This window comes from Rhinatrema bivittatum, chromosome 2 (assembly GCF_901001135.1).
Source record: "Rhinatrema bivittatum chromosome 2, aRhiBiv1.1, whole genome shotgun sequence".
Lineage (NCBI taxonomy): Eukaryota > Metazoa > Chordata > Amphibia > Gymnophiona > Rhinatrematidae > Rhinatrema > Rhinatrema bivittatum.
The window spans coordinates 763,282,316-763,305,470 of NC_042616.1; the positions used below are offsets into that span (position 1 = coordinate 763,282,316).

Consider the following 23,155-nt stretch of genomic DNA (forward strand, 5'->3'; position numbering starts at 1 on the left):
TTGACATTCTTAATAGGTATTAAATAAACTAACATCCATATAACAGTTTTGACGGAAAACAGGCTGAACAGACTGTGGACCATCCAATAAAGTATAACATACCAATAAACTATTGATGTAACTATTAAACCTTAACAAACCAACACAAAAACTGAATAGTATCTAAAACAATACCAGTTCTGAGAGTAGATACAATTTCTATATTGCACCGAAGACATTTCTGTTATTTAAAGCTAATTTATATCGAGATGGGTAGGGGTGGGCAAGTAAGGTGAAGAAGGAGATTGAGGAGAGGAATGAGGTTAAGGTGGGAAACGGAGCCAGGGAGTAAGGGTAGAAAATGGAATGGCATTTCAGATAAATGGATATCATTGAGTGAATGCTAGTTCAAATAATCACGTTTTGAGTCCTTGTTTGAATTTCTTATGGCAGGGTTCCAGACGTAGGTCAGTGGGCATCTTGTTCCATAAGTTGATTCCCGCTATGGAGATAGAACGGTCTCTTGTGGTCACGTGTTTGATGTTTTTTGTTGGGGGGGCTGCCAATTTAGCTTGATGGATATGTCTTATGGGTCTCTTGGAAGTATGGAACACAAACTGCTCCGAGAACCATTGCATCTCTTGGTTATAGATCGACTTATGTATGAGGGAGAGAACTTTAAAGGTAATTCTAGAAGCTACTGGGAGCCAATGCAAGAACATGAGAGCAGGTGTTATGTGATCATGGAGATGGGTATTGGTGATTAATCGAGCTGCTGCATTCTGTAACATTTGTAAAGGTTGAATTGAGCTTTTAGGGAGACCCAAGAGTATTGCGTTACAGTAGTCAATTTTTGGTAGTATGGTAGCTTGCAATACCGTTCGGAAATCTTGTGGATGTAGAAGTGGTTTAATTCTTTTTAGTGTGTGAAGTTTGAAAAATCCATTTTTTATTGTAGCAGAGATGAATTTCTTTAAAGTGAAATGGTTGTCAATAATGACGCCAAGACTGCGGACTTGCTGTAGAAGGGGAAGAACTGAGATAGAGTGGTGGGATGTGTTGGAGGGGATATTATTGTGAGGCATGATGATGATGAGTTCAGTTTTGGTAGTGTTTATAGCTAAGAAGTTTTCTGTGAGAAGCTTTTTTATTTCAGCCAGGGCTGATTCCCAGGTTTTCAGAGCATTAGTGAGGGAATCATTAATAGGGATAAGAATCTGTACGTCATCGGCATATATGAAGTGTTGGAGTTTTAGTTTTGCTAGTAGTTACCTACTCCTGTGGTTCTCCATATCCACAATGAATATATATGAGATAGATTTGCATGCTCTGCCTCCATCATATGGAAATCTCTTTTATCCTTATTCATTGTGGATATCCTAGAAACTTGACTGGCTTGGAGTGTCCTGAGGGCTGGGGTTCAGAACCCCTGACCTGCTCTGCCTATTAAGAAGTCTGCGCCTGCTGGGAACTCTCTGGGTTTTCACCAGGTTTCCTGAAATGCTCAGGAAATCTCTGGGTGCTGCCCTTCTTCTCCTGTCCTGTGCATGCTGCCCATAAGGAAGGAAAAACAACAGGAGGGGAGGGGCTGGATTAGGGCCTAGATCTTCTTTACTCTGGCCACTCCAACCTCAACCACTCCTCTTCTGTTCAATGCACAGGAGGGGAGGGGGAAGGACAACAGAGTAGGGGGGAGAAACAACAGGAGCGGAGGGGCTGGATTAGGGAGCAGAGTGACTCTTCTCTTTATGCTCCAGCCTCAGTCCAACTCCCACCCCCTCCCCTCCTGTTCCCTGCATGCTGCAGCAGGAAGCACAGGGTTGTTCTTTGCTGGGGGAGATTCTTTGTAAAAGGCAGAGGGTGTGTGCTGAGGTGAGAGAAAAGGCAGAGTGCTGGGTTTGGGCAAGTGTGCTGGAGGGAGGAAGATAGAGAGAGAGAGAGAATGTGTGAGAGAGAGTACGGTGAAGGACTGGAAGAGAGAAAGTAGATGAGAACCTCCCCTCCCCATGTTAACCCACTCCAAATCTTAGGGTGATCACAACTCAAAATTTCCCAGGTTGGGTGACCGTACAAGGGGAAGGGGAAGTGAGAGAGGAAGAGTAAGATGAGAGACGGAAGGAGAGTGGGAGAGATGAGGTGAGAGCAGTGTAGGGGTTAAAAAGCAAGGGAGGAGATGAAATGGAAAGAGTGATGACAGCATGGAAGAGGTGAGAGCAAAGGGGAGGTGAGTGCAGGAAAAGAGTGAGAGAGCAGTGGAGCAGGGGAGGTAAGAGTGAGGTCAGAGAGCAAGGGGTAAGGGGTGAGAGAGATGAGAAGAAGAGGGGGTAAGGGATACAGCAGTTGTGGTAATGAGCTGCAGGGCTGAGGAAGGCTCTGCTGCTAATCCTGTCTCCCTCTTTCTCTATCACCCTGGGGGCGGGTTCCCCTCACTGGGCCCATTACATCAGCCCCCTTGAAGGTAGGAGGGTGGGAATTCCACTCGGCCCGGCTCTGTTTTTGTTTAAGGTGAGCGGGAGGTCGGGGGTTTGGCCTCTCCGTCTAGGCCTTTTTTTAGTGAGGATTCTGAGTTAACTCCAGCTTTAGCATGGGTTTTATTACATCGGCCCCATGGGAAGGGGATCACCCAGCTCACAATGCCCATGTGACAGAGAATCAGGACTGTCTATGGTCCTCTCTCCTCCCAGATCCTAAACCCAGCACTCACTCTCTCCTTCCTACCAGGGCCTGCGAGATGATTCCCCTCTAGCGTACGCTGAGCCTGTGAGACAGGAAGCTGAGTGCATCACGCACCAGCCATTTTTATTGTTCCTGTTGCAACAGCCACTGTATTAAACTGCTCTTCTTTCTTGGGATCATGCGTCATATTTTCAGAAAAACATTGGCTTTTACTCTCTCAAGACTCCTCAGTATGGGGCCGAAGCAATACCATACACTGCGGCTAGCGCACGGCTTAACACGCATGTGTTCATAACCCCTGATGCAATACGGGGATCAGCGCATCCAAAACTCGTGTCCAAACCACTGCGTAGCTAATAGTGCTCACATGCAAATTCCATGTAGAAATTAGATCCCCGCGATGCAAAAAATGTCCTACGCGACCAATTCGCCCAGGGCTGGCGTGAAGGTAGGCCACGCTCAAGGGCTCATTGATAAAAAGAAAAAATCCTGCTTTCTGTATCATCAGGATACTAAGTAGGGAGAACCGCAGAAAGCAGATTCAGGTAAAAAAAAATTCTGGGTGCCCAATATAAACGCACAAGATAGACAGTCCGGTCCGGGTATATTGTGCCGGTAGCGGGAGAAAGACATTCGTACTGAGCATCCATTTTCCTAACCCACTGACAGCCACCTCTCCTGTGCGCCTGATGCCAAGGAGGCGCTAGGGAGGCACAATTTTTCCTTGCGCCTCCTTTTTAGCGCCATTCCCTCATTTAATTATTGCATTGCACGCCCAGGAGAGGTGGCTGGGCTGCTTTAGGAAAGCGAGCGCTCAACATTGAGTGCCCATTTTCTACGCACAAATATTGCATCAGCCCCTATGTATGTGAGGCAGCTGGAAGTACCCCAGGCTAGCATCTGCACAAACAGGCCCATGTAGCAAGGTGCCTGCAGCCGAACGGACAGCTTTACCCACATCTGAACGCACATTTTGTGAGCGTAAACCTTACTGCAGATACAGCAAGGAGTTTTACTCGCTCAAAACTCTGAGTCCTGTTTAGCAGCCTCGCATGGAAATCCCATGCTAGTGAGGGCATTAAGCATTACTCCCCGATAGGGTTGCCAATGGGCTGCAGAATTTCAGGACAGATGGATCCAGTCCTGGTTTTACCCCACTGCATGCTGGGACTTATTCTGATTATCCTATTGAATTCCCTAAGAAAAGCAAGACTATCGGGCTGATTCAGTAATGTGCGCTCAGTTCGAGCGCACCATTAGCCCCTGTTTGGCCACGCGTTTTTGACTCACTATTTTTACCCCTTATACAGTAAGGGGTAATAGCGCGTCGAAAACGCGTGGCCAACCCCCCCCCCCCCCCCCCCCCGAAACTAATAGCGCTAGTAACATGCAAATGCATGTTGAAGAGCCTATTAGTTAGTCCCGTGCAATACAGAAAGTAAAATGTGCAGCCAAGCCGCATGTTTTACTTTAAGAAATGAATGTCTGCCAAAGGCAGGAGTTAATTTTGACCGGCACCTGGAAAGTGTACAGAAAAGCAGAAAAAACTGCTTTTTTGTACATTCTCTGAATTAATATCATAACAATATTAAGTCGAGGCCCCAAAAAATAAAAAAATAAAAAAATCTGCTCACGGCCCGCGGATTGAAAAAAGGATGCTCAATTTTGCCGGCGTCCATTTTCCGAACCCATGGCTGTCAGCGGGTTTGACAATCGACGCCGGTAAAATTAAGCGGCGGCTGTCAAACCTGCTGACAGCCACTGCTTCTGTCAAAAAGGAGGCACTAGGGATGCGCTAGTGTCCCTAGCTCCTCCTTTTTACTGCGGGCCCTAATTTGCATAGCTTAGCGTACTGAATCGCGCGCCCAGGAGAGTGGCCTGGGCGTGCGTCGGGAGAGCAGGTGCTCGCCGGCTCTCCCGCACGTTTTTCTGTATCGGCTGTATAAGCACCTGCATGCAGGGGAGTAAAACCACGACTGGATCCACCAGTCCTGAAAATCTGGAGCCCATTGGCAACCTTACTTCCTGATGCAGAGAGGTGCGCTTGGCCTGACCCCAGGTTTATTAACGCTGGAAACTTTACTCCTGGTCAGAGATGGAGTTAAATTTTGAGCACTGCTGTGCTGGCACTTAAAACTATAAAACAGAAGTCTTCCCAACTCCTCTGACACTGTCTGCTGAGGCTGGCCTGAGATCCGGATAAGAACTGACCTTTCTGGCTATCATTTTTTAATTTTATTTATCTTAAATATTTATGTACCACTTACAAAATTTTTCCTAAGTGGTTTACAATAAAAGATTCCTAATAAAAGACAATACTAACACATTACAAATCATCAGACAAAATCTAAACCAGTTAAGAATAATTAAAAATAGCCACTTATCACCTTAGATATTCATGACAGAATATTTACTGCAGCCACAAGGTTACCTTTTATTTTCATTGAATTAATTATAGTTAGCTGCATCTAAAGAATTTCATAAGCTTGATTAAATAAAATAGTTTAAAGCAACTTCCTAAATCTAATTTAATTTCACTCTCAGCACGGTCTCTATCTTCCCCTGTCCTCCCATCCACACCTAGAGTTAAAATGTGGCTCGGCCTGTGCAGAACGCACATTGTAGCTCAGTATAGGCACTTTTTATCTCCTGATGCATTAGCATATCATTAGCTTGATGCATTGGCAGTTTAAAAAACTTGTACCCTGTGCAGTAAAACTTTGTGCTAAAATCCAGCGCACAGTGCCATGATTGCATCGGCCTGAAAGTGAGTAGCTAAGTAGTATTCTCATTAATCTTACTCATGCTACTTCCAACTTGATAGGAGCAATGACCGTACAGAAACCTGCTCAGACGGAGACACAGACACCCACCTTCAGCTCCTCAGCTTTCTTCTCTTCACTGGATTTAAACGCCTGAATCTCTTTCAGCTCCTTCCTCAGTGGTCCCAGGTGGTTTTCATATTTTTCCTGTGAATATTAAACAGATCTAATTGAAAAATGTGAATAGTGCGTTTGATTTTATAAATCAGGATTAAATGGCTCTCAGATCCTCCTGTCTTATACTATAATTAGCCCAGGAGTGACACATCAGGATGAACATTGTACCAGGATGCTTCCTTGAATCCTAAGCCCTGGGATCACAGGCTGTGGCTTTCTCTCATTCAGCCCCTCCCCAGGATGGGAGGAATGAGACTAGAGCACAGGACACAACAGAAGAGAAAAGAAATTGCTCTGCTCCTGTTTCTCCTAACCAAGACCCATATCTTCTCCAACACTCCCTAAGAAGCCATAGGGCTCCATGCTGAATGCCCTCATTGCAGCCAATCAACTCAATACGGTTCAGAACTTGCGTGACTGTTGGAGAAACTGCTGCTCACATCCTCATCCACCCCTTGCATTGGAAATTCCGCAGGTTTGTGGTAGACAAGGTTCACTATCAATACAAGGTCCTTCTGCTCGGTCTCTCAGCGGCTCCGAGAGAGTTTGGTGATAGTGGCGGCACGCCTACATCACTAAGGGATCTGTGTCTTCCCATATTAAGATGACTGCCTGGTGACAGGGCCTTCCCAGGAGATAGTGTTGGATTCCAGGGACAGGACGATTCGTCTTCTTCAATCCTTGGGATCCCTCATCAATTATACCAAATCAAACTTTATCAAAGGATAAAATTAATTGAGGCTTGGATAGACCCCCCCCCCCTTTTCACCTCAGCGAGACGAACACTGCTGCCGTTCCTGCTCAGGCTATTAGCACATTCAGGCCCCGAGGGGAACAGCAGCAGTGTTCTGTAGAAGCCAGCAACAGGAACGTGACCTTTTCTTCTTTCCGCCCCTGTGGCCCGGAAGAGGAAGTGATGTCTACCGGGTACGTGGGAAGAAGAAAAGGCCATGCCTGCATGCTGCCGCTGCAGAAGGAGCACGCGCTGCTGTGTATCCCCCCCCCTTCCTGGCTCAGACCTCCCCTTCTCTCGCCAGCCCGACACCTGCAAGAAAAAATAAAATTATAATAATCAAACTGCAAACAAAAAAGGCTGGGGTGGGGAGAAAAGAATAAAATTACAATCTCAGCTGATTGCTCTGTGCCTCGATCAATCGCAGCACAAGCAAACAGCTGAGTGCTGCCTTCTTAGCGCTGTGAGGCTGGGGATGTCGCTCCTGCTGCAGTTTCTAGCCTGTCAGGACTCTGCTTTTAATAGCAGCATACCGGCTACCTTGTGCTGCAGCTGCTATGTGTGCTGGGGGTAGGGGTGGGGTTGAATGAGACAGAGACTGAGTCAGCATGTGTGTAAGTGTATGAGAGAATGTGTGTGTAAGTAAGAGAAATGTGTGAGAGAGAGAGATTGGTCAGGCAGGTGACTGGTGTGTGCGTGTGTGAGAGAGATTGGTCAGGCAGGTGACTGTTGTGTGTGTGTGTGTGTGAGAGAGAGATTGGTCAGGCAGGTGACTAGTGTGTTTGTGTGTGTGTGAGAGAGAGAGAGATTGGTCAGGCAGGTGACTGGTGTGTGTGTGTGTGAGAGAGAAAGAAATTGGTCAGGAAGGTGACTGGTGTATGTGTGTGAGAGAAAGAAATTGGTCAGGCAGGTGATTGGTGTGTGTGTGTGTGTGTGTGTGTGTGTGTGTGTGTGAGAGAGAGAGAGAGAAAGAAAATGATCAGGCAGGTGACTGGTGTGTGTGAGAGAGAAAGAAATTGGTCAGGCAGGTGATTGGTGTGTGTGTGTGTGTGAGAGAGAGAGATTTGTCAGGCAGGTGACTGGTGTGTGTGTGTATTGTGTGTGTGAGAGAGAGAGTGGTCAGGCAGGTGACTGGTGTGTGTGTGTGTGTGTGTGAGAGAGAGAAAGAAATTGGTCAGGAAGGTGACTGGTGTGTGTGTGAGAGAAAGAAATTGGTCAGGCAGGTGATTGGTATGTGTGTGTGTGTGTGAGAGAAAGAAATTGGTCAGGAAGGTGACTGGTGTGTGTGTGTGTGTGAGAGAGAAAGAAATTGGTCAGGCAGGTGATTGGTATGTGTGTGTGTGAGAGAGAAAGAAATTGGTCAGGCAGGTGATTGGTATGTGTGTGTGTGTGAGAGAAAGAAATTGGTCAGGCAGGTGATTGTTGTGTGTGTGAGAGAGAGAAAGAAATTGGTCAGGCAGATGATTCGTATGTGTGTGTGTGAGAGAGAAAGAAATTGGTCAGGCAGGTGACTGGTGTGTGTGTGTGTGTGTGTGTGTGAGAGAGAGAAAGAAATTGGTCAGGCAGGTGACTGGTGTGTGTGTATGTGTGTGTGTGTGTGTGAGAGAGAGATTGGTCAGGCAGGTGACTGGTATGTGTGTGTGTGTGTGTGTGTGAAAGAAAGAAATTGGTCAGGAAGGTGACTGGTGTGTGTGTGTGTGTGTGTGTGTGAGAGAGAAAGAAATTGGTCAGGAAGGTGACTGGTGTGTGTGTGTGTGTGTGAGAGAGAGAGAGATTGGTCAGGCAGGTGACTGGTATGTGTGTGTGTGTGTGTGTGAGAAAGAAAGAAATTGGTCAGGAAGGTGACTGGTGTGTGTGTGTGAGAGAGAAAGAAATTGGTCAGGAAGGTGACTGGTGTGTGTGTGTGTGTGTGTGTGTGTGAGAGAAAGAAATTGGTCAGGCAGGTGATTGGTATGTGTGTGTGTGTGTGTGTGTGAGAGAGAGATTGGTCAGGCAGGTGACTGGTATGTGTGTGAGTGTGTGAGAAAGAAAGAAATTGGTCAGGAAGGTGACTGGTGTGTGTGTGTGTGTGTGTGTGTGTGAGAAAGAAAGAAATTGGTCAGGCAGGTGACTGGTATGTGTGTGTGTGTGTGTGAGAGAGAAAGAAATTGGTCAGGAAGGTGACTGGTGTGTGTGTGTGTGTGTGTGTGTGTGAGAGAAAGAAATTGGTCAGGCAGGTGATTGGTATGTGTGTGTGTGTGAGAGAGAGATTGGTCAGGCAGGTGACTGGTATGTGTGTGTGTGTGTGAGAAAGAAAGAAATTGGTCAGGAAGGTGACTGGTGTGTGTGTGTGTGTGAGAGAGAGAGAAAGAAATTGGTCAGGCAGGTGACTGGTATGTGTGTGTGAGAAATTGTATGCCTGCACAGCCTCCTCTATGGGGATTAGGGAGTGAGATCTGTGACCTTGGGACACACTGTGATAATAAAGATACTGGCACACACCTTGTATTCGTGCACTGCCTCCTCTATGGGCATCAGGGTGTGAGATCTGTGACCCCGGGACACACTGTGATAATAACTGACACTCACTTTGAGAATAACATAAAGATAAAACCGACAGTCTTTGTGCAGGACCTTGGGATATTTTAGAGACAGACCTTAGCTTTAAAAATCATATATCCACCAAACTGAGGTAAGGCTACCATAAACTCATCACTCTACGAAGGTTAAAACCATTACTTGAAAAAAACGCCTTTAGAACAGTATTGCAATCACTGATTTTTTCCAATATCGACTATTGTAATTCACTGTTACTGGGACTTCCTCATTCCACTATCCGACCTCTACAAGTATTACAGAATGCAGCCTCTAGAATTTTGACAGGAATCAAAAAATACGATCGAATTCACTGATTTTAACGTCATTGTATTGGCTGCCAATCGAATAAAATTCACAATATAAAACAGCCTGCATTGTACACAAAATAATTTACGGTGAACAAACCGAGTGGTTAAATTCGGCCATTCAATTACATATTCCCCAAAGGAATCTCAGATCGGCAAATAAGTGTCTACTAATAATCCCCTCGGTGAAGTCAGCACATCTCAGTCAAGTTCGAGAGCGAGCAGTAACGATACCAGGCCTCAAACTCTGGAATACCTTACCAGCTGAGATCAGATTACAAGCAGATATTAAAAAATTTAAGTCCAATCTTAAAACATGGCTTTTTGGCTGTGCCTATGCAAAATCAAACTAAATAATCTTTTATTTGTTGTTTTTATCTAAGAAGCTGTTCATATTTTCACTGCTTTTATTCATCTTATTGTACTTAATTTTATCTTCGCATTATGCTTTAAATTTTGTACTTGTTCTTAACTATTTATAATTTTAGAACTATATATCAATTATTAAGACTGGAACCCTGCCTGATCACCTTCCGAAAAAAACTCAAGACTTGGCTTTTCGTCCAAGCCTTCCCTCAAGCCTAACATCGCAACAGTTCTTTCAGTTAGCCCAATAATCTAAATGACCGACACAGCCATTGTATAGTCTTATGTTTTCTTTCTCCAGTTTTTTCTGTCCTTTATTTCCTGGCTACCCTAGCCCCCAAGTTCATTCTCCCTGTTATTTGTATCTGCGCTTCGGCCTTCCTGTTATATGGTTTTTGTTAAGTTAACCCCTAAGTTTGATGTAAACCGGCCTGATATGAAGCTTGTCATGAGGTTCGGTATAGAAAAATGTTAAATAAATAAAAATAAATAAATAAATATTAATTTGTTCTTATTGACGATTTACTGTATTTTATTTCTTTTATTGTAAACCATTGTGATGGACATTCTGATACGACGTTATATAAAACCTAATAAACTAGAAACTATTCCTGCACAGCCTCCTGTATGTGGATCAGAGTGTGGGATCTGTGACCTGGGACACACTGTGATAATAAAGATACTGACACTTACCTTGTGTTCCTGCACAGCTTCCTCTATGGGGATCAGGGTGTGAGATCTGTGATGTTACACTCACCAGTCACAAGGCTCCGCCTACCCTCCAAATCCTCCCCGATGCTGTGCCGGGTCTCGGGTCCCTGGCCATCCCTGGTTTTAATGATCCAAAGTCAATGACAAATCTTTTCCGTTGCAAAAAAATCAGCAGAACCAGGGATCACGATTTAAAACTCCAGGGAGGAAGACTCAGAACCAATGTCAGGAAGTATTTCTTCACGGAGAGGGTGGTGGATCCTGGAATGCCCTTCTGGAAGAAGTGGTGAAGACTAAAACTATGAAGGATTTCAAAGGGGCGTGAAATAAACACCGTGGATCCATAAATTCTAGAGGATGTGAATGAAGAAATGAGGCATGGGGGTGGCTTGCGGGAATGATGGCTACTACATGGAGATAACACCTTTATTCAATAAACATACACATGGTTAATGCGACTCCAACATTGCTCTATGCTTCAACGGCAAGAGGAAATGTGGAAAAAACAATTTGCATTCACATAAAAGCGGGGTATAGCTTGCTTGTTACGGCAGTTACTACCCCAACCCAAATAAGCCTAATATTTCACCTTCAATGCATATCCAGCGTAGCTCTCTGCTTCAACGGCAGGGGGGATTGAAGAAAAGATGATATATATTCAGACAACAACAAACAAGGACTGAATTACATAGTCTGGGTAAACAAATAAGCATGGGTGTAGCTTGCTTGTTACGGCAATTACTACCCCTAATCAATTAAGCCTGATACTTCACTTGGAATACATATCCAGCGCAGCTCACTGCTTCAACGGCAGGGGGAATGAAGAAAAGTGGATTTATATTCAGACAACCAACAAGGACTGAATTGCACAGGTTGAGTAAACAAAAAAGCGTGGGAGTAGCTTGCTTATTGCGGCGGTTACTACCCCTAACCAATTAAGCTAGATACTTCACTTAGATGCAGCTCCAGGTGGGGGGGGAAGTGTACATCAATGGCGGGGGTGGAAGTGAAATAGAACCAAAAAGTTACTAAGGACCAAGAGTAACAGTTAAGTATGAGAAAAAATAAGTGTGAAAGCTTGCTGGGCATACTGGATGGGCCGTATGGTCTTCTTCTGCCGTCATTTCTATGTTTCTATGTCTCTCCGCTCACGGTCCGTCCATCCGTCTTCCATTCCCCCTGAATCTCCTCTGCTCTGTTTGCGCAAGGAACGCCTCCGGCCTCCTCCTCAGCACAGGAACTCCATACGCAGGCGCGTACAGCTCCTATCGCGATTTAAAGAGCCAACGGTGGGAAATCACCGCTGGCTTCGTGAAATGTCGTCATTGGCCCTGGCTTATTTAAGGCTCTCACAAAAGAAAAATGTGTGGCATAAAGTATACTAGACAATAACAGTTTAACATCCAGAGATTACTTTTATTTTACATTAGGGGTGTGCATCCGTTTTCAACGTATTGGCGACCCGCAATGTATTTTGTCCTATCCGTTAAATACATGGGGAGGCAAAACACATCGCGACTCCCCACGTATTTAACGTATTTTCTGTTTAATTCGGTGCGCCCAGCGGCGCGGGCTTTTCTTCGCCCCCATTAGCTACTTACTATCTACGATTTGCACAAAATGGCAGCGCCCCTGCGGTAACCATGCCAACCTGTCTGACCCTTTCCTGTGAGTCACAGTGACTCACAGGAAAGGGTCGGACAAGTCGGCATGGATACCAGAATGCAGCGTATCCAGGCTGACATTTTCTGAGCTGCACTGAATGCAGCCAATAGCGCTGTCATTCAGTGCTCTCTGTCGATTTTACTGATGAGCCAGCACTATATAAACATCAGCACGAGGAGCCACGCACTTATTTCCAGCGATGCTGTGGGGAGGTGGGCTGGGTGGAAGAGGGAGGAGGCTGAACTAAGAGAGATAGGCTACTAGTAAAGGAAAGAAAATTATTCTTTGTTTTGCTGCAGTGCCAGGGTCAGCTACAGCTAGTCCTGTTTCTTTCAAGCTGTTTATTTTGGTCATCTCTGACTGAGAAGAGAAGCTGTGCTAGGTCAGCTAGCACTGACCACCATTTAGGGTGTAGGGCTGGCTTGGAGAGATATATTATTTTCAATTTCATCCATTTTTCTGGAGTGACAAAAATTCCTGCTTTTTTTAATTCCAATTACTTAGTTTCTCAGTGCACTGGGCTTCACTGGGCAGTTTAACAGGCTGGGTCTGTGCAGTCAAGTGCCCAGGGAGTCTGCCTCTTTTGTTCTTACAAGCAAGCAGCTTCTGTGTGCACGCCACACACATTAGTGCACAGCCAGGCACCGTGACAGTGGGCAGTTTTAACAGACTGATCCTAAGTATTTGGTTGGGTCTGTGCAGTCAAGTGCCCAGGGAGTCTGCCTCTTTTGTGCTTACAAGCAAGCAGCTTCTGTGTGCACGCCACACACATTAGTGCCCAGCCAGGCACCGTGACAGTGGGCAGTGGGTAGTTTTAACAGACTGTTCCCTGTACGTACCAGGATCAGTCCAGACGGTGGGTTATGTCCCCTGTCCAGCAGATGGAGTCAGAACAGAAGACTTCTGTGGGAGGTCCTATATTACCTCACCACCCGTGCCTCTATCTTCATCTTCAGTATCTTTCTGACTCCAGCAGATGCGAGCAGGGGAATCGGTGTTCCCCACTACTATAGCTTAGGATTCTAGGCTTTTTCTGATCTTCTTGAGGGATCAAGTAAAAAAAAAAAAAAAAGAAGGAAGAGGTTTCGGTAAGGGGGGTTAATTTCCCGAGATTACTTAGGAGGGCTATTCCTGCCAGGAGGGACTGAGTAATCTCCCTCCACCGGGGCTTGTTGACAGGCCTGTTGCTCTCTCCTCTTCCCCTCTCTCTCTTTCCCTCGGCTTTATTTGGTTTTGAGGTAAGTGTGCTGCTTTCCTTTCAGGCTTACCTCAGTCAGTGTGTATCTTCGCCGTTGGGGCTACGTCTGACCGTCGGGGTGCACGCTGGTGGTTCCAGCCTCTCCCCCCCCCCCCCCCAACGAGGCGATCGTATCCGACCCGTGGCCCCGCGACGATCCATTCCTGGGGCTGCCAGCCGCCGGGAGGGTAGATTCCCTGGCGGCTCTCCGGGTTGGCAGGGGGTTTTCGGTCTCAGAGCTGGGGCTGTAGCACGCAGGGAGTTTGCCGGCTCGCCCGCCCCTCCCCCCCTCGTGCTCCAATGCCGCACTCGGCGGCTTGCGTCTCCTGTGGTCGTCAGGGAGGGAAGCTCTCTCGGGAGGGGCAATGCTCTGGCTGCGTTCCCGACGGGGAAGCCAGCCCTTCAGGGGGGGACGCCGCGGGCGGCCCGGACCGCGACTCAAGAAAGCGGCAGGCCCCGTTCCCGCTGAGCGCGGGAACGGCGGCCATTTTGATGTCTGACTCCGAAGGGGGGCTTTCTGAGGAGGATTCCCCGAACACAGCAGCGCCACTTACAAGAGCACCCTTGGCCGAATCGGAGACTGGACATCGGGAGGGGGAGACCCAGGGGTCCCCCCGGGGGTTTTTCTTCCTTTTCCCCCGAGTTTATTATTTTAATGCATAAAGCATTTTTACAGTGCAGGGATGCGCCGCTGGATTTCCCGGGTCCCACTCCTACCAAACGGGCCCGGCTGACCGCGCCGCTGGGGGGGGTCTCCCTCTCAGAGCACTGAACACCTGGGCCCTCCAGGGACCCTCCCGTGCCCCCTCGAGCGCCACTCGGAAGTCCGGGGGGGGGGGGCCCCTCCGGGGGATCCTTCTGGTGATGATCCCAAGTTGGCAGCCCAGGTGGAAGGAAATGATCCGAGAGTCCTCCGCATTTTTTAGCCAGAGGAATTGGACAACCTCATTCCCCATATCCTGAGGGAGATGGACATTGACCCTCCCCCGGAACCGGTCAGACCGGATCCTAAGGTCAGGAAGGGAGACCCACTGCTAGCGGGTCTTCGGGCCTTGGCAAAAGCTTTTCCCACCCATCCCTCCTTTCTTCAACTTATTTCCCGGGAGTGGGATACCCCTGAGGCGACCATCAGGGTTAGTAGGGCAATGGAGAAGCTCTATCCCCTGCCACAGGACTTCCTGGAGATTCTCAAGGTGCCTGCCGTGGATTCGGCAGTATCGGCAGTTACCAAGCATACTACCATCCCCGTCACGGGTGGCATGGCCCTGAAGGATATTCAGGACAGAAAGCTGGAAGTTTACCTCAAGAGAGTTTTCGAGGTTTCGGCGTTGGGGATGCGGGCGGCTATCTGTAGCGCCCTAGCACAGAGAGCGGGTCTCCGTTGGGTCCAACAGCTTCTCACCTCCCAGGATCTGCTGGAGGCGGAAGCTCAACAGGCGGATCGGCTGGAGGCCGTTATGGCCTATGGGGCGGATGCCTTTTATGATCTCTTCAGGGTCCTGGCTCGCTCCATGGTAGCGGCGGTCTCGGCTCAGCGACTCCTGTGGCTTCGGAACTGGTTGGCGGATGCCTCTTCTAAGACCCGGCTAGGGTCCCTTCCCTTCAAGGGTAAGTTCCTTTTTGGGGAGGATCTGGATCAAATTATCAAGTCTCTCAACGAGAATGCAGTTCATAAGCTCCCGGAGGACCGTCCGCGTGCCTCGAGACCTTTCTCCTCTTCTTCTAGGTATCGGTCCCGGAATCAGCGTAGGACATGGCCACGCGTCAACAACCCCCTCGGACTCCGTCCTCTCGTTCGAATTCCTGGAACCGGTCCTATTGTGGGCGCCGTCCCGGTAGGGAGGGACAGGGACGGGGCCTCTCCACTTCTACCTCCATCAAGACTGCCCAATGATGCCAGGTGGACCCACGATCCAGTCCCCAGGCTGGGGGGCCGGATTGCTCTCTTTTACGAAGAGTGGGTCCAAATCACATCGGACTAGTGGGTCTTGGATATTCTAAAGCACGGCTACGCGTTGGATTTTGTCCACACACCCAGAGACAGGTTTCTCTTCTCTCCATGCGCATCCCTTCACAAGCAAGAGGCCGTTCGTCACACCCTTGCCTGGCTCCGCGCTTTGGGAGCGATAGTGCCGGTCCCCGCCTCCGAGCTGGGTCTGGGTCATTACTCCATCTATTTCGTGGTACCGAAGAAGGAGGGCACCTTTCGTCCTATCCTGGATCTCAAGACGGTAAACAAGTTTCTCCGGGTCCCTCATTTTCGCATGGAAACCCTTTGCTCGGTCCTGGCAGCGGTGCATCAGGGGGAATTCCTGGCCTCGTTGGATCTCACGGAGGCCTATCTGCATATCCCTATCCACAGGGAGCACCAGCGCTACCTCAGGTTCAAGATCCTGGGTCATCACTTTCAGTTCCGAGCCCTGCGTTTTGGTTTGGCCACAGCTCCCCGGGTCTTCACGAAGGTCATGGTAGTGGTGGCAGCGGCATTGCACCAGGAAGGCATCCTGGTACAACCCTACCTGAACGACTGGCTCATAAGGGTGAAGTCCCGGATCCAGGACCGCCGAGCGGTCAACAGAGTACTTCGGCTGCTCCGGTCACTTGGGTGGATGGTCAACTATGCCAAAAGCCATCTGGTCCCCTCCCAGTCCTTGGATTTTCTGGGAGCAAATTTCGACACAAAGGAGGGCATGGTGTTCCTCCATCCGGAACGAGCACAGGCTCTCCGCGACCAGGTCCTGTGTTTCTCGTCTCTGCTGGAACCCACGGCGTGGGATTACCTGCAGGTTCTGGGAACCATGGCCTCCACCATCGATCTAGTCCCGTGGGCATTCGCTCATCTGCGTCCTCTCCAGAAGGCTCTGCTGTCCTGGTGGAAGCCGGTGTCGCAGGATTATCAGGCGCTCCTCCCGATACCGAGACCAACCCTAGACAGCCTCCAGTGGTGGCTGGACCCTCAGAACCTGGCTCAGGGGTTTTCCCTGGAGGTTCCGGATTGGATAGTTGTCACCACAGATGCCAGTCTTTCGGGCTGGGGGGCAGTCTGTCAGGAGAGCTCCCTTCAGGGCCGGTGGACAGCGGTGCAGGCAAGGTGGCCCATCAACCAGTTGGAGACCAGAGCGGTCCGCCTAGCTTTGAAGGGCTTCCTCCCACGGGTCCGCTACCGGGCGGTTCGGATCCTTTCGGACAATGTGTCCACAGAGTCCTACATCAATCGTCAAGGGGGCACAAGAAGCCTTCAAGTCTCCTTGGAAGCGGACAAGCTAATGCGATGGGAGGAGCTCCACTTGCTGCGCTTAGCGGCCTCCCACATTGCAGGCGTAGACAACGTGCAGGCGGACTTTCTAAGTCGACAGCGCCTAGATCCCGGGGAGTGGGAGCTATCGGAGGAAGCGATGCGTTTGATAATCGCTCGCTGGGGGCGCCCTCACATGGATTTCATGGCCACCACGAGAAATACAAAGGCCCCACGATTCTTCAGCCGCAGAAGGGAGCACAGCGCGGAGGGAGTCAATGCTCTGGTCCTGCCGTGGCCATGGCACGTCCTATTGTATGTATTTCCCCCGTGGCCCCTCGTGGGAAAGGTAATCCGGAGGATAGAAATCCATCAGGGTCCAGTGGTTCTGGTGGTGCCGGAGTGGCCCCATCGACCGTGGTTTGCGGACCTTCTTCACTTAGCCACGGAGGGCCAGCTACGTCTCAGTCATCTTCACGCCTACTCCGTCAGGGTCCTATATTTTTGGAGGAGGAAGATCGCTTCTGTCTAGCGGCTTGGCTTTTGAGATGCGCAAGCTGAGACGACGAGGCTACCCGGAAGCTGTCATTTCGACTTTACTAAGGGCGCGCAAGAAATCCACTTCTGTAACTTATGTCCGGGTATGGAAGGTTTTCGAAACTTGGTGGGGGTCACATGATATTCAGCCCACTCACGCATTGGTCCCACAGATTCTCTCATTTCTGCAGGAGGGACTGGACTTGGGCCTTGCTTATAACTCGGTCCGGGTGCAGGTAGCAGCTCTAGGTGCATTTTTGCATTGCGGAAAGGGGTCGCTCCTCTTCTCCCATCCAGATGTTGGGCGTTTCCTCAAAGGGGTCAAGCACCTGAAACCTCTGTTACGTCCGCCTTGTCCGTCTTGGAACCTGAACCTAGTTCTGCGGGGTCTTAGTGGTCCACCTTTTGAGCCTCTTCGAGATGCCACTCTCAAGGACATCACTTTTAAGACTGTCTTCCTGGTGGCGATCAGTTCGGCGCGGCGTATCTCGGAGCTTCAGGCATTATCCGTACCTCCGTTTTACTGATGAAGGGGTCTCTTTGCGCACGGTTCGATCCTTCCTGCCCAAGGTAGTTTCGGCTTTTCACCTCAATCAGTCAGTCGAACTACCTTCCTTTTCTGCGAGCGACCCTAGGGATCTGCGCAAACTAGATGTTAAGCGATGTCTGATGCGATATCTGGATGTCACAAATGAGTTCTGTATCTCTGACTACCTGTTCGTGCTTTGGTCGGGTCCCAGGAAGGGTCACATGGTGTCCAAGTCTTCCATCGCCCGCTGGTTGAAGGGTGCGATCGCCGCCGCTTATCTTGGGGTGGGAAGGCATCCTCCGTTGGGGGTTAAGGCCCACTCTCTTCGCTCGCAGATCTCCTGAGCGGTGTCCGCTCAGGAGATCTGCAGAGCGGCGACTTGGAAATCGCTTCATACCTTTGCGAGACACTATCGCCTGGATGTTCGAGCGCCGCCAGACGGTTCTTTCGGGGATAGGGTCATTCGAGCAGGGCTCTCTATGGCCCGCCCATAGGAGGGAAGCTTTGGTACATCCCACCGTCTGGACTGATCTTGGTACGTACAGGGAAATGAAAATTATTCCTTACCTGCTAATTTTCGTTCCTGTAGTACCATGGATCAGTCCAGACGCCCTCTCTTTTGTTTTGGGTGTATTATCTCTGGTGGGTTGCCTCTGCTCGACTATCCTTTCCTGTTACTCTCTGCTCTCCCTGGTTCTTCAGGGTCTGTATTCAGCAGTTCTGTGTTTTTGCAAGTTCTCTGTTGAGGTTTATAATGATGGTTCAACGACAGTTATGTCAGGGAATAGTTACTTGATCCCTCTGTTGCTTTGCGGCTTGGCTTGGCTAGGCTAGATACTGAAGATAGAGGCACGGGTGGTGAGGTAATATAGGACCTCCCACAGAAGTCTTCTGTTCTGACTCCATCTGCTGTACGGGGGACATAACCCACCGTCTGGACTGATCCATGGTACTACAGGAACGAAAATTAGCAGGTAAGGAATAATTTTCATATCCTAAGTATTTGGTTGGGTCTGTGCAGTCAAGTACCCAGGGAGTCTGCCTCTTTTGTGCTTACAAGCAAGCAGCTTCTGTGTGCACGCCACACACATTAGTGCACAGCCAGGCACCGTGACAGTGGGTAGTTTTAACAGACTGATCCTAAGTATTTGGTTGGGTCTGTGCAGTCAAGTGCCCAGGGAGTCTGCCTCTTTTGTGCTTACAAGCAAGCAGCTTCTGTGTGCACGCCACACACATTAGTGCACAGCCAGGCACCGTGACAGTGGGCAGTGGGTAGTTTTAACAGACTGATCCTAAGTATTTGGTTGGGTCTGTGCAGTCGTGCCCAGGGAGTCTGCCTCTTTTGTGCTTACAAGCAAGCAGCTTCTGTGTGCACGCTACACACATTAGTGCACAGCCAGGCACCGTGACAGTGGGCAGTGTTACTACTCAGTCACATTAAATCCATAATGTCAGGGAAAGAGAGATGTAATCGAGTGATTGGGACTGGCAGAGGAGGCACCTCAAAAGACACTAGTGCAACACCACCAGTACAGCTAAAAAGGCAACTGTCACACTCTAAACTCTTTGTAGGGGATGGCAGATCCATGCCAAAAAAAATGAAATCTGACCATGATACATCGCCATCGCCACCACTTGTTTCTGGCCCTGTAGTTTTGGAGGTGAGGGAAGGGGAGGCAGAGTCATGCCAGTCAAAATGTAGACACCCAAAAGCAGCAGGGGGACAGAAGTCTCGACTAACACTTAGCGTTGATAAGGTAGCGCAGACACTGTTTGCTTCTGATTCAGATGAAGAATCTTCTTGTGTGGGATTCTCATCAGAAACGGAAGAAGTAATAGCTGACGAATCTTCGGTAGAATCAGTTAGTCCTGTCTTAGCCTCCAGAAATGTGCAGCAGGGGAGAGATGACAGTGATAATGAGGAGGAGGAAGAGCAGTTAGTACAGGCACAGAGGGTGATTGCTTCTCAGGGTGCACCCACTACCTCAGGGTGCACCCACTACCTCAACTCCAGTGCCAGCATCCACCCCCAAGGTGTTACGAGAGGGGAGGATCACGAAAGACATCTCCGATCTGGAAACACTTTAAAGTGATGGAAGACCTGCGTTATGCTCGGTGTAATTACTGTGCCAGGGATATTAGCAGAGGCAAGCAAATGGGACATCTATCTAACTTTGGCATGAACCATCATATGAAGAGGCAACACCCAACAAGATTAATGCCATCTGGGGATGGTGGCAGTTCCAGTCGGGGGACCCCTTCCAACCAGTGTGCAGTGGTAGGAAAGCAGCAGAGTCAGCCCACACCCTCATCCCCTTCTAGCAGTCAGGCGGCAGGCCAGCAACCCCCTGACATGTGGTGGAAGCGACAATCCACCATGGAGGAAATGGGGTGGAGTGCGGTAACGCTATCCCAGGGTAGGAGGCAGGCAGCCTCAAAAGTTGTAACCAGGACCATTGGGGAAATGATTGCCCTTGATGACCAGCCCTTGCAGCTAGTGCAGAATGTGGGTTTCAAGCGTTTTTTGAAGGTCGTACTTCCAAATTACAAACTCCCTTCAGGACCACATTTAGTAGAAAGGTCATCCCCAGCCTGTATAAGCTGTGTCGCAGTCGCATGCAAGCACTGCTAGCTAAGGCAGACGGAAGAGTGCATTTCACCTGCGATATCTGGACCGCCATGAATGCTACACATTCTTACCTCTCTCTGACAGCACACTGGTGGGACATGGCTGAAGCAGGGGCAGCCAGCAGCTCTATTACTGAAGAAGTATCAGGGTGGAGGTGGGCTTTACCCACCCACCTGATGGACCAGGCCCATACCGCAGCCAATATTTTAGCATGCATCAGACAGGTGCTGGAGGGCTGGCAACTACACCAGCGAGACAGGAAAACGCAGGCAAGATTCTTTGTCACAGACAATGGTGCAAACATGGTTACGGCAATAACCGATGGGCGGTTTAAGAACATCCGATGTTTTGCACACACTCTGCACCTGGTAGTGAAGTCAGCTCTGGGCTTGGAGTCCAATGACAAGGAGAATGAATACCTGCGTAGGTTAATACAGAAGTGCAGGAACATAGCAGCACACTTCCACAGAAGTGTCAAGGCGGGGCAGGTTCTCCGACAAAAGCAGACTGATTTGGATATGCCTCACAAGCGTCTCATTCAAGACATTGCCACCCGGTGGAATTCCACCTTTATGATGCTGGAGAGGTTACTGGAGCTGCAGACACCCCTTCATGAACTTTCTGGTACAATGGACATAGGTGTGCAGAATCCCCTAGGGCATCATGATTGGTTAGTCATGAGTCAGCTGGTAAAGATCCTGCAGCCCTTCAAGGATGTCACGGAGGAGCTGAGTTCCAGAAATGCCACCTTGGCTGACATCATCCCTATAGTTAATTTCCTGGATGAACATTTGGAGGCCTTTAAACAGGAAGAGGGAATGACTTTTGAGGTGTTGCAGTGTGTGGACGTTTTGCAGCAGCAGGTGAAAGACAGATTAAGTCCTTTAACAGACGACCGCACATACATGCTCGCCTCTGTCTGTGATCCCCGTGTGAAAGGTAAACTCGCCCTACAGTCCAATTGTCTGTCATTTGTGAAGGAACTGCTGTTAGCAAACAGGAGCGCCATAGGCGGAGACAGATTAGGCTTGAAGCAGAGGTGGAGACAGCAGGCACGTCAGAGAGTTGTGCTGCTAACCCAAGCAGGATCAGCACTGTGTCAGCGACAGATAGTACCTCCTCCTCCACGTCAGAACGCCCAAGGCATGTTGCCCATAAAGATTCATCAGTTGTGCAACGGGCGAGAGAGAAAGCAGCTGGATTGAGTGACTCTGAGCCCGCCCAAGCACAGGAGGAGACAGCAGCACAGCTGTCAGTGACACGGTATCTCTCAGAGCCGATAGAGAAAATGCAGACAGATCCGCTGGCATATTGGGCACACAAGTCCACTGTCTGGCCACACCTAGCCAAAGTGGCTCAGCGATATCTGTCATGTCCACCAACCAGTGTGCCCAGTGAACGTGTCTTTTCAATGACAGGGGATATCATGAGCCCTCACCGCTCAAGGCTGGCACTAGAGTTGATGGAAATGCTAGTGTTTTTGAAAGTAAACCTGCCTTTGCTTGGGTTTCCAAATTTTGAATGGCAAGATGAATAAAAGCAATTCAAAGCCTTGCAGCAGCTCCAATTGCCTCCTATGCTCCAGATAATATAAGCACTGTAGCACATGTACCTGACATGAAACGCTGTGCCTGACCATCAACTGACCAGGCCTTGTGTTCCTTCAAGTGTTTGACCACGATTGCTGTGCCTGTTCATCCAGGCCTTGTGTCCCTAGGTGGATTGACCTCTGTCCTCGACTGTTTTGCCTGTCAGTCTGGGCCTTGTGTTCCTTCAAGTGTTTGACCTCGATTGCTGTGCCTGTTCATCCAGGCCTTGTGTCCCTAGGTGGGATTGACCTCTGTCCTCGACTGCTTTGCCTGTCAGTCCGGGCCTTGTGTTCCTACAAGTGTTTGACTTCGATTGGTGTGCCTGTTCATCCAGGCCTTGTGTCCCTAGGTGGGATTGACCTCTGTCTTCGACTGCTTTGCCTGTCAGTCCGGGCCTTGTGTTCCTACAAGTGTTTGACTTCGATTGCTGTGCCTGTTCATCCAGGCCTTGTGTCCCTAGGTGGGATTGACCTCTGTCCTTGACTGCTTTGCCTGTCAGTCCGGGCCTTGTGTTCCTTCAAGTGTTTGACTTCGATTGCTGTGCCTGTTCATCCAGGCCTTGTGTCCCTAGGTGGGATTGACCTCTGTCCTCGACTGCTTTGCCTATCAGTCTGGGCCTTGTGTTCCTTCAAGTGTTTGACCTCGATTGCTGTGCCTGTTCATCCAGGCCTTGTGTTCCTTCAAGTGTTTGACCTCGATTGCTGTGCCTGTTCATCCAGGCCTTGTGTTCCTACAAGTGTTTGACCTCGATTGCTGTACCTGTTCATCCAGGCCTTATGTCCCTACCAGGGCTCAACCTCTAACGCTGTGCCTGTCTGTCCAGCTTGGAGCTAGGATATAGTTTTCATGACCTTCATAATACGGGCCATTTTCCCAAGCTGTTTCTTTGTTGCTACATTAATGTTTCTAGTGCTATAGAAAACTGGTGGTAGTTGTACTCTAGTTCATCCTCTGTGTTCCCATTGTTTACAGAGGCACTATACGGTACAAAGCCAACATAGGTTGATATTGCAGATTTGGACTTGAGTAGCATTATTCTTATTTCTGAGAGCTCTTCAAGTTCCTTTGTCATCAGCTGAAGTGCGTAAGTACAGTCGGTATTCACTAGACGCCAATGGAATTCACTAGACGCCAACGGTATTCACTAGACGCCAACGGTATACACTAGTATACCCCACTCTAGGGGTGAACCCGTTCTAGGGAGTCCTTTCCTGCACAAAGGAAAGGGAACTCTCTCCTGGGCCAGCCTGTCTTTCCCCTATCAAAACCACAGGGACCAGACCAGACTACCTCCACTCTGCCAGCCTGTCTTGCCCTATCAGCTTTCTGCCACTCTGCTTGCTGCCATACACCAGATGACTCACTTAACTCCTTGTGGTGTTCTTGCCACTCTCATGGTTCCTCAGTGTGTTGGTGCTAGTCTATCTGCTTGCTATGTCCCCCTTTCA

General features: G+C 49.1%; 1 protein-coding gene across 1 annotated transcript in view; it reads right to left on the reverse strand.

The window, feature by feature from the left end:
- Positions 1–23,155, reverse strand: part of LOC115085691 (E3 ubiquitin-protein ligase TRIM39-like) — a 139,914-nt gene that overhangs the window by 92,389 nt on the left and 24,370 nt on the right. The window lies entirely within an intron of this gene.